The sequence below is a fragment of the Gigantopelta aegis genome, chromosome 6, assembly GCF_016097555.1.
Source record: "Gigantopelta aegis isolate Gae_Host chromosome 6, Gae_host_genome, whole genome shotgun sequence".
Classification (NCBI taxonomy): Eukaryota; Metazoa; Mollusca; class Gastropoda; order Neomphalida; family Peltospiridae; genus Gigantopelta; species Gigantopelta aegis.
The window spans coordinates 68,218,600-68,230,982 of record NC_054704.1 but is presented as its reverse complement, the minus strand read 5'-3'; the positions used below and the strand labels follow the sequence as shown (position 1 = coordinate 68,230,982).

At 38.4% G+C, this 12,383-nt stretch overlaps 1 long non-coding RNA gene across 1 annotated transcript; it reads left to right on the top strand.

The window, feature by feature from the left end:
* Window positions 1-1,321: 1,321 nt before the first annotated feature.
* LOC121376467 lies at window positions 1,322-6,909 on the top strand. Its single transcript, XR_005958452.1, has 3 exons — window positions 1,322-1,424; window positions 2,441-2,507; window positions 5,192-6,909. It is a non-coding gene; the product is annotated as an uncharacterized LOC121376467 (long non-coding RNA).
* Window positions 6,910-12,383: the final 5,474 nt, after the last annotated feature.

Below are 12,383 nucleotides of genomic sequence, written 5' to 3'. Positions count from 1 at the left end.
TATATATATATATATATATATTATTCAGAACAGCTTACTTTCATTACACATATAACATATTCATTATGAAGGTCAAAGCTAACAAACAGATGAGAAAATAATAATATTAAAAGTGACTGATTTTGTTTCATAAATATCTTTTGAAACTAATAATTATATTCAAATACTGTCTGAGTACAAAAAAAGATTGGAAACAAAATGAAACCAAAAGAGCAGCCAACAAGAAGCACACGAAAATGCACTTACTTTGAAAGCAATTAAGAACAGAGATGAGAGATGAAAAAGCTGTTCCGGACTATCATAGTAAAATGTATATTAAACATAGACTGTTTTTAAATCACTGACTCTTGTTCTCGTGAGAGGCGGGACACTGCCCAGTGATAAGCGTTCGCCTGATGCGCGGTTGGTCTTGCATCGATCCCCGTCGGTAGGGCCGTTAGACTATTTCTCGTTCCAGTCAGTGCTCCACAATTGGTGTACCATAGGCCGTGGAATGTACTGTCTTGTCTGTGGGATGCTGCTTGTAAAATATCTCTTACTGCTAATCAGAAAGAGTAGCTCATTGCGTGGCGGCAGCGAGTTTCTTCTCTAATCTGTGTAGTCCTTCACCATATAGCTGACGCCATATAACTGTACTTAAAATCTGCTGAGTACGTCGTTAAGTAAAACATTTCTTCCTGTCTTCTAGTTCCCGGAATAGTGATATGCACCATTTCTGTTTGGCATAGAAAGGAAATTGTATCTATTGTATCAGGATGACCAGAAAATATCAGATTTGCCCAAATTTATAATTTAATTAAAAAAAAGTTGTAAGAATGGTGTAATATAACAGGTCAAAAGGCTGTAACAACTAAAATATATTTAACACTGCTTCAATAACTAGGTTCAGTGCACTCTTAAAACACATTTATCAAAGTAATTGTTTTTTCCTTCCCATTTCTACCAATCGAAACACAAACTGAGGTTATTCCTTATAACAACCCGTTTGATTAGAAAGTTTGTGAATGTATTTCTCGAAACTGCGTCAATATGAATAAATACATTTCTAAGAAGATATTGTTGAGAAGATTGCCAGGCGCTGATATGGGCGTCTTTAATCGACTTCAGGCCTCATGAATTCCGATTAGACGTCCCTCGGATGATGACTTTCGTTCCAGTACTGGCGTCCCTGGTTAGATAGAGTCTGATTCTGGGTAGCACGAGTGTTCGATTTTGCCTCTTACATGCGCCACCATATCGATCGAATACAGCCGCTTCGGCAACAGGTTGTTTTGGAAAAAGAAAATCAATTTGATCCGACAGTGGTACGTATACTATCACATCCGCGCACAGTTACGGAGTATGCGGCTTCGCTTTGATGTCCCTGCATGTTTGATGTAGAGTAATTACTCAGTTGTTGTTGAAAACTCGCTCGGGTTTGCAAGGTAAGTCATTACTTCCAACCAAATCTGCAGTATTTGCCTAACAACAAGTAAACTTATTTTATATACTTAATGTGAAGTTTGAAGATATGAAATACGAGAATTAGTATTGGCATTTTCTTTCTTTGTCTTTTTGTTTTGTAAACCAAGAATGAAACAATTACAATTCGAACATTTGTTCAACTTAGTTTTTCGCCACTACCACTATTATCACCGGAAGCATCACTATACTGCTTTTATAAACATCGTCATCGCCATACTACCTACACTATTACCACTACACTTTCCATCATCACCAACACAAGACTACTACTCGTATCTCAGCTACCAGCTCCATACTTCTATCAAATTCATCGCTGCCACACAAACACCACCACCATCATCACACTACTGTTAATACTACCAGCGCCATCACCATTCTACCACCACAGTCATTAATATCGCCACCACAACCACATTATAATCACGACAACCATCACAGCAATTTATATCATCAGCACAAACTACAATCTCTATCACTACTGCTAATAAACTATTAGTATAAATATTTAATATTAGTTACCAAAGCTATTATTGCATTCCCATAATTTAACATAATTATTTAGCAATACCGAAACACAACAGACAATCACAGTTTTTATCAAATGCTATATGATCTTCTCATGGGCGTATGGGGACTCTTTGATTTAGGGGGGCTGGAGGGGTTGATTTGCCCGAAATTTTACCCAGATAAAAACTGCCCGAATTTTCCCCACTGTTTTGCCCGAATTTGCCCCCGGGTTGTACGCCCATGGATCTTCTCATCTAATTTAATCATTGTTGAAAACCGCCTTTACGCGAGAATAATACTTGGATTACACATAACAATAAACGGGTATACAACAATGACGCGTCACGAGAAATAATAAAAAAAGAAGACAGGATTGTCTATTGTAAATGTTGAAGTGTTAAAATATATCTGAGAATGGTCCTAATAATAAAGTGTACGAGTCCAACGGATGTACTTTTCTATCTTTCAGACGCAGAGTGGAGATCTTTGGATACATATTCATTTTGTTGTCGTGTACTCTGAGCCTAACCTACGAGGTATTTATACGTTGTTTATATTATATCTAACATTGCTTTCATCTTCCAGCACCAATGGCACTATTAGGGCGGTAGATGTAGTGTTTTGGGGGTACGGGCGGGCGCTGGTAATAAACAGCCAGAGAGACAGACAGTCACAGAGACAGACAAACGGACAGACAGGCAAACAGAAAGACAGACAGATATATATATATATTATACTTGAGTCTTACCGTAAACAAGCATGTCACGGGGATCCTATAATACCCGTAACTGAATGAAACACGATTATCAAAATATCTCTCCTAACTGTATATCTATTAGATCTCTCTGTAACGGGCGGTTATACCCTAGTGGCTCGTCTCTAGGTATGATCAGAGATAAGATCTTATATAAAGTATATGTAATATAGCACGTTTAGTTCACTAGAAAACACAACAAAAATACAATACACTTTGGAATCTGTATTAACCTATACTGACAAATGTACTGCCGCAGTAGTTAATTAAGAACAACAAATAATAACAACCCAGAACTGATCACTTAATTAGTTAATCTCTAGGTGTCTAGTTTGCACAATATGCTAATCACTTCACTGTGACACAACACCCACACGTGTGATAATTGAGAAACGCTTCCAGGGGAACTTAATTAATAAAGGAATTACAACTCTATTCCTAACTGGTTAATTTTTAATTAACCCTTACTACTCATTCAGTAACCTTGTAACACATAATTAATACTGGTACCTATCACAATAAAGACACTAACCTACAGTTTACCTAGGTCCTCTAGGATGACTGGTTAAGCTTTATATATATATAGAACAGTGAGCCTACAGTTTACTGCGTCAGATGACCGGCAGCACCGTCTAAATAATATTGGTATAATACAGTATTAAAATATTTAAAGTCACATCAATCACATCAAGGTTATACAACAGAGCAGAAAAATATATTTACCACGCCCGGACTGAACTTATATATTTCGTTCAGTGGACGACGTCCGTTTCCCCTGCAGCCTTCCTATGTTTCTCCCCGATATCTCTAAAACCCTATCTATTTATTATAAAATCCCAGACTGGTCCGGAGACAGCACGCGGAACCGAATCTTATGATGTGTATATTTCCACAGTAACCAAGCGGTATTTTTTTCTTACAAGCCTAGACTTACTGTCGCCTAGTTCGCCAAATATACCCCGATCGTACCGAACTAGCGGAGGTATTACGTAACTACTGGCCACATGGCCTCCGCCCCTGGGCTGGGTGTGTATTAGAAAAGCTCGAAGACCGTCTCGCAGAGGTATCACGTAACAAAGTGCCCACCTGGGCTTAAGTGCATATTGGAACTGCACACGGCCCTCTAAAACAATTAACATCGCCACAGGCGAAAACAAAATTAAGAGCATGTTCCGTCACAAAGCATTAAAAAATATTAAAATAATAACAATAATAATAATAATAATAATAATAATAATAATAATAATAATAATAATAATAATAAAGACATATACAGATTATTCTTTATAAAATTATGAAATACTATATACAATAAATCAGACACAAATTCATATTCAAACCTAGACAGAATAACGTTGTCTTATGTAGAGATATGGGCATGATTATGTTAATAGTGTCGTTGTTCAGATTAAATTATTCTTCACCAGTGTTGCAGTGACAAGGTGCAGAGTTGTGGGGTGGTGTGTGTGTGGGTGGGGGTGGGGGGGGGGGGGGGGGGGGGGTGGGGGTGGTGTTAGTCTCAAAGCGTAAGTGTTAGCCAAATTATCAATCAGCTTGTCTGTACGATACCATCAACTGTCTTTTAATGACAAAGGGGCTGGATCTAACTCAGTCTGTAGAGCGCCCACCTGAGGAGCTTGGGTTGAAAGATCGAATCCCATTGTCTGCAATATCAAAAGCCGTGGTGTATCCTGTTTTGTGTGGAAACATGCATATAAAAAATCCCTTGCTGCAATGTAGCAAATGTCTTCTGAAGGTTACGTTTCACAATTACCATTGCTTCATAGCCAACAACCGATGGTGACCTAATCAGTGTGCTCTAGTGGTGTCGTTCAACAAAACAAACTTTACTTCAAAGACAAGATATTAATGACAATATGGCGATGTACAGAAAAGGTTTGATTATTTTTTGTATTTTATTTACAATGTAATGTTACAAGTTACTATAGCAATAATAAGCAGGTCAGGATAATGATATGTGCCATCGAAGTTTTGTGAGGAAGGAATGTAATAGAATAGAATAGAATAGAATAGATGTTTAACGACACCCCAGCACGAACAATACATCGGCTATTGAGTGTCAAACTATGGTAAAAGCAAAAATAATGTGATGATAACCATCAGTATAAAAATTCAGTGTAAAAAACTGTTCAAAAATACAATGTGTGGAAGGCGTCAAGATATGGTTTTATCTCTGGCACCAGTTATCGTCACTATGCTACACTATTTTTCATAAGTGGAACGAAAAACCATGAGGGGGGTGGGGGTCAGCAACTTAGCTGTACTTATTAAAACCTAATCCACTCTGGCCACAGCCGGCGGGACTCGGGGTTTGGATGCGTCTCTTGGAGAGTTCAGAAAGCCCAAGTTAAACATTTACTATCGATGTGCTTCTGCTTTTTACTTCAAACTCCTCGTGTGGAATTTGCTCGACTTTTCAATCAGCTCTGGTATATTTGTTTCCAGTCGCCTGGCGCTAGCCGGACGACATGGAGAGCAAACTCGAGTGACTGCACCGAGTACACAGAACCACAACGGTCGTGTTTACTCCTGCTTCTACAGGTTCTTCAGCAACAGTCGGGGGAAGACGGGGCACGCGCCGTGGAAGCTGCACGTTTAATTAGTTACATTTGCTAGTCATTCACTGGACCTATTCAGTTTGATTTGTTTGAGTTTTCAGTGTATCCGTGAATGCGGAAACCTCTGGGAAAATATGTTCTTTCATCGCCTAAAATAGTTCCTGGAAAAGTAATTGTCCACTCGAAAAAAAAGAAAGAAAAGAAAAAAAGAAAAAAAGAAGAAGAAATAAATGTGTTTAGTGTTACTGGGTTCCTAATGTCAATAATTAAAACAGAACTATCAGCTTTAAAGGTCCAAGGCACTAGCTGGGGCCAGGTCTGGGTTTGAGTCTGAATTTGGCACACTAAAACGAATGTGACAAAAACACACCGTGTCTGTGCTGGCGCGAACTTCAGATCTGGTAGCAGACGACATAGAACCTGCGCTATATTTTGACAGCGCCAGACTCACCAGTACCATGAGAGTTGCTCTCAAGGAGGTTGCAGCCAGTATCGGAATACGAACCCAGAACGTACCAGCCTTACACACTAAACAGTAAACACTGCTCCACAGAGTTCCGATATAAGTTCATTCATAAGTAGATATATATTTTTAAACAAGGCTGAATGGTAGACCTTGAACCACTTTCCGTCCTCGCCCACGTGCATTGTCAAGCTTATGAGATCGTTATATCAGCATCTGCGTTCTCCCTTTTGTCGACGTGTCTGGTTAAAGCTTCAATAGCGCCGATCCTCATAAAGCTTCCAGCAGACTCCCAACGGATAGACAGGGATATCGTGTCACTTGTCGTCATATTCATCAAATTACAATAACACAAATCTGTGCTTAAAGTCAGGTTTAGAGTCTCTGGAACTGGAATAATTTCATTTAATAATCGCACATCCTTGAAGGATTTCATACATACACTCGCAATTTATAGATAATTGTCCACAGCCCTGTAGCACTTATTAAATACAATTAAATACAAAGATATTCGACCGAGGTTGTAAGACGACATTACCATTTTCCTGACACAAACATGACTATTATTATTCTTTTTTTTATTATTTCAATCAAATTATAGTTCTCAACCGTTTCCACTCATTTGAAATTCAAAAATAAAAATATAAATAACAATTATTGTTTCAGATGGGACCAACTGATAATAGACACTTCAAAGGAAAACTGCAACAAACTGTTGGAATTTAATTTTATTTCCCTGTTATCATCTAACCCTAACTATTCACCTTGTGCTTCCACTTAATTATCCTGTTTTGTTGTTATTATAGAAATTGATTGTTTGATCAACTGACAAAGCAACTTACGAATTTTAGATCCTATAAAGGATATTTTAGAGTCGCTATGCCGTAATGAACAATTGATTATTGTTTTTCTTTTTAATTATGTCATAAAGTAGATATTTTAAATATTCACGCCGATGGTTTTAAGACTGTGATGTATTTTTATTCATTGTCTATCTTGTAACATTAAAATCTTAGTATCCATAACACACATAGTTCATTATTCATCCGGTTAATGATTTCATGTGAAACGCATCGTGATTTTGTGATATGTTACATTGCACCATCGACTTTAAGTTGCAACACCTTTGATGAATGGCTTTGTACCAACGCACTGTAATAACCTAATGATCCGACAAGTGAAATGTTCCATGCTATGCTCTACTGTATTGTATCAATATTACGACACTAACTTTATATGGTTTATATGATCCAAAAGCTTCTTGGTGACGAATTGATGGTCTAACAAATAATTCACGTCTTGTAGATGTCGTGTTGACCTAACGAATCAATCACTTCTTGATGCTGAAATGATGGTCTAAGGAAACAAGCAAGTCTTGACATTCACATTATTGTCTAATGAATTAACCACTTCTTGGTGTTGACATGATAACTTAACGAATCAACAACGTCTTGGTGTTGACATGATGGTCTAAGGAAACAAGCAAGTCTTGACATTCACATTATGGTCTAATGAATTAACCACTTGTTGGTGTTGACATGATAACTTAACGAATCAACAACGTCTTGGTGTTGACACGATGATCTAAGGAAACAAGCAAATCTTGACATTCACATTATGGTCTAATGAATGAACCACTTGTTAGTATTGGCATAATAACCTAACGAATCAACAACTTCTTGATTTTGACATGGTAGTCTAATGTATTGACCACTTCTGAATGACACGGTGATCTAACGGATCAACCAATCCGTAATGCTGAAATGATGACCTAACGAATTAATTACTTTTTGACATTAATATGCTGTTCTTATGCTATAGCCTCTTCTTGATGCTGACGTGATGTCCTAACGATTCGAACTTTTAACATGGTCCAACCGATATGTTATCATTATGTTGCGTATGTTGCATGATGTTTGCATAATGATCTAATAATAAATTAATAACCCAAACTCTTCTTGATTTTGGTTGTGAATCACATTACTTCTTCTTCCCCACCCTTCCCTCCTCTCTCTCTCTCTCTCTCTCTCTCTATCTATCTCTCTCTCTCTCTCTCTCTCTCTCTCTCTCTCTCTCTCTCTCTCTCTCTCTCTCTCTCTCTCTCTCTCTCTCTCTCTCTCTCTCTCTCTCTCTCTCTCTCTCAAACACACCACTGCTTAACTTAATATATTATATATATACTCTTCAAAAGAAGAAACGCAAAACCACATTGTCGTAACATTTGGAGAATTGATTTAATTATTGAATGGTGAGTCCGATAATTACCAAATGTTGCAGGATTGTTCACAATTCACTCTAGTCCATTGTGAGTAAGTGATAGGACACACCACCAAGGTCAAGGTCATCTGGAGTCAATACCGGATGTGGCCTCCGCGTGTGTTGACAACTGCCTGGCACCGCCTGCCCATTTGAAGCAACCAGAGTACGGATGACGTCCCGGGGGATGGTGGCCCACTCGGCCTGCAAGGCTGCTGCCAGCTCGGGCAGGGTCTGGGGCTGTGGTTGTCGCTGTCGGAGGCGTCGGTCCAACTCGTCCCATAGATGCTCAATTGGGTTCAAATCCGGTGATATCGATGGCCAAGGAAGGACATTAATGTTGTTGTTCTGTAGGAAAGCCGTTGTGAGACGTGCTGTGTGAGGCCTGGCGTTGTCATGTTGGAACACTGCGTTGGCGTTGGCCATAACTGGAACGATGTGTGGCCGGAGGATCTGGTCAATGTAGCCCTGTGCATTCAGGTTGCCCTGCACGTGGACCAGGTCAGTTCTGCCAGTGTGTGAGATGGCTGCCCACACCATGACACTACCCCCGCCGAATCTGTCCACTTCCTGCACGCAGTTTGCCGCATAACGTTCACCACGACGCCTATACACGCGACATCTTCCATCATGACGTCGGAGCAGAAATCGGGACTCGTCACTGAACCACACCTGTCTCCATCGCAGTTGAGGCCATTGTCGATGAATCTGGCACCACTGCAGTCGGAGTCGACGGTGTTGTGGTGTTAAGATGACACCTCGAACTGGACGTCTGGCACGAATTCCTACCTCACGTAGGCGGTTCCGTACGGTCTGGTCGGATATCCTGCGCAAACCTGGTATTGCTGCGGCTGTGGAGGTGGCAGTAGTCAATCGTTCCCGAAGGTGGCGTACCCGGATGTAGCGGTCCTGCCCGGGGGTAGTGACCCGTGGTCGACCGGATCTAGGGAGGTCACGTGTTGATCCATGTTGCTGGTAACGGTCCCACAGTCTGGAGATGGTGCTTGGGGACACATGGAATGCCCTGGCAACGGCCGTTCTGGATTCGCCTGCGTCTAGTCGGCCGATGGCATTGTTTCTCTGCGGTTCACTGAGACGTGGCATGTCCTGGATTGTCAACTGTCGGCCAGATACAGAGGCCAGGCAAGCGAACACCCTGCACTTTTATACTGTCGGTGTTCATGTTGCACGTGCAGACAACGCACGTGCAGTGGTGACATGGTTTGCACGTGGCTGCGTTTTTGCGAATATTCACATTTTGGAACTTTATTGTACAGTAGCTGCGTTTTATCGAATGTAACCGTGGGAATGTGTTTGGGACATGCAATGACCTTATATTCACAAAGCATGAACCGGTAGGAAACATAAAATCGGAGTTATAACCCATTTGTACCCTTTTGCGTTTCTTTTTTTGAAGAGTATATATAAAAAAGAAGCAATATTTGACAATCAGTTTGTATAATCACGATTTGACAATAATTCACAAGTGCCAACCATTAAAGCTTTTTAATATCCATTCTACTGAATGCCATAGAAACTTCAGACCTTCATTTTCACAGAAGAACTATTTGACGACGTACTTTGGCTATAAGGGGGAAGGTCTCACGCTTACTTTATTGTTGTATGTTTTACGTATACTGAAATTGTTAAATGAATTATAATAGCTGAAACCGGATTTTATCTTCCAATAATTTCGTATGTACGAAACAATATATATTGGGAAGAAAATCAACAATGACTGCTGCAAACATTAGCACACGTCTGAAAATACACTGGATATGCAGACACTGGTATTCTAAACAAGAAAATGTATTTAATGTCAAACTAATTTGTGCTGATCGTGATGACGTCATATTACCGATGGCGACGACTTTACTATTGTGATTTACTAAAAAATTAATTAAAATGTTATTTTAGAAGTGTTATAGGATAAATAGAATTTGCTACTCGTGTTTTTTAATATGTAAAATATAAACCTCGTCTAGTTAATCGGTATTTGTCTCAACGGAGCATCGGTTGATATTTTCCATAATAAAAAATACTCGCGACGAATTCTCTGTTTAGTCGCTATAAAGGCACTGTTAATAGGAATCATCTTACAATGGCTGCAATCTCTGAACAGTCTCTTTAACTCGTGACATATTGCACATATTTGCGAAAATTTATTACTATAATATGGTGTACTCCAGTATATCCAACCTACATGTACCTAGTGGAACTGCTAGTGCATGAAAACAAACTCTTTGCTTGAAGAGCTTATAGTGTTAATGAGAAACAAAAATCAAGGTATGTAATTTTATTAGACACCCCCCCACCCCCCCCCCCCCCCCCCCCGTAAAATATTTATTGATAAATAGCAAGGAAGAATCTTGTTTACACAAATGAATATTATCAACAGATTTTTTTTTTCTGTGAGAATATATTGCACTAGTGTATGCACACACGCAATGATAAATAGAAGTTGCCATCACACGTGTTACTCTCAAATAGTTTCTACCGGCCTCGGTGGCGTCGTGATTAGGCCATCGGTCTACAGGCTGGTAGGTACTGGGTTCGGATCCCAGTCGAGGCATGGGATTTTTAATCCAGATACCGACTCCAAACCCTGAGTGAGTGCTCAGTGGGTAGGTGTAAACCACTTGCACCGACCAGTGATGAATAACTGGTTCAACAAAGGCCATGGTTTGTGCTATCCTGCCTGTGGGAAGCGCAAATAAAAGATCCCTTGCTGCTAATCGGAAAGAGTAGCCCATGTAGTAGCGACAGCGGGTTTCCTCTCAAAATCTGTGTGGTCCTTAACCATGTGTCTGACACCATATAACCGTACATAAAATGTGTTGAGTGCGTCGTTAAATAAAACATTTCTTTCTTTCTTTCTCAAATAGTTTCTAGGCATGACACATGCCAAGTTTATGATATGTGACTATGAATCAATCTTATCAGTTGTTACTGTGAACAAAACATCCCAACTTACTGCATAATATAAATTGTGCGCTGTTTTTATTGTCCGACATGTGTAAATTGCAGATTTACACGATAAACACTTGTGCACATCTGTGAAATATCGAAAAATGACATCAGGTTATTTATTATTAATGAATCGATACAGCTCTCCGATTGGTCCAAAGTTATACAATAAAAGCCAATCAGAAATATTCTTGCAAATCCCTTGTGGAAAGAAATCAGGCAAGATCAGCCGATAAACACACTTTAATTTTAAATAATACACACAATACATCGACCACACGCATACACATTCACAAAAATGTAGTGAAAATTATTAATAATCAAAGTAAATTTTTAAAAAGAAAATATGTAATTGAATATTTTTTGTACAACTGGATATACAACTGTGGGTTTTTTTAAATTATTAGGCCGAAAAAGAGACCAGCAATTTATTTTGTTTGGCCTTATCTACAGTACATTTTAAAAACAATAGCTGTTCTTATACACCCGTTAGTAAGAACACCATGCGTCATCTATTACCATTGTAAAATGTTTCCGGATAACAGCTTTTTAACTAATAAATGTACATATTTATTACATTTCTGTCTTAGAATATTAATGTCTGTATATAATACCAGTATTCAGTGTATTTTTTTCTGGCCTGCTTAATGTTTGTAGATATTTAATTTAATTAGTCCATTTAATTAATAAGCCAGGTTTCTACTTCGATGTGCTTGTTTACATAGACAAATTTATAATAATTCTGCTTTTCTACATAAACAACTTTATGATAATACTGCTTGTCTACATAGACATATTTATGATAATACTGCTTGTCTACATAGAAGTATTTATGATAATACTGCCTATCTATATAGATATATTTATGATAATACTGCCTGTCTATATAGACACATTTATGATAATACTGCCTATCTACATAGACACATTTATGATAATACTGCTTGTCAACATAGACATATTTATGATAATACTGCTTGTCTACATATACATATTTATGATAATACTGCTTTTCTACATAGACAACTTTATGATAATACTGCTTTTCTGCATAGTCATATTTATGATAATACTGCTTGTCTACGTATACATATTTATAATAGTACTGCTTGTCTACATAGACATATCTATAATAGTACTGCTTGTCTACATAGACATATTTATAATAGTACTGCTTGTCTACATAGACATATCTATGATAATACTGCTTGTCTACATAGACATATTTATAATAGTACTGCTTGTCTACATAGACATATTTATGATAATACTGCTTGTCTACATACACATATTTATAATAGTACTGCTTGTCTACATATACATATTTATAATAGTACTGCTTGTCTACATAGACATATCTATAATAGTACTGCTTGTCTACATAGACATATTT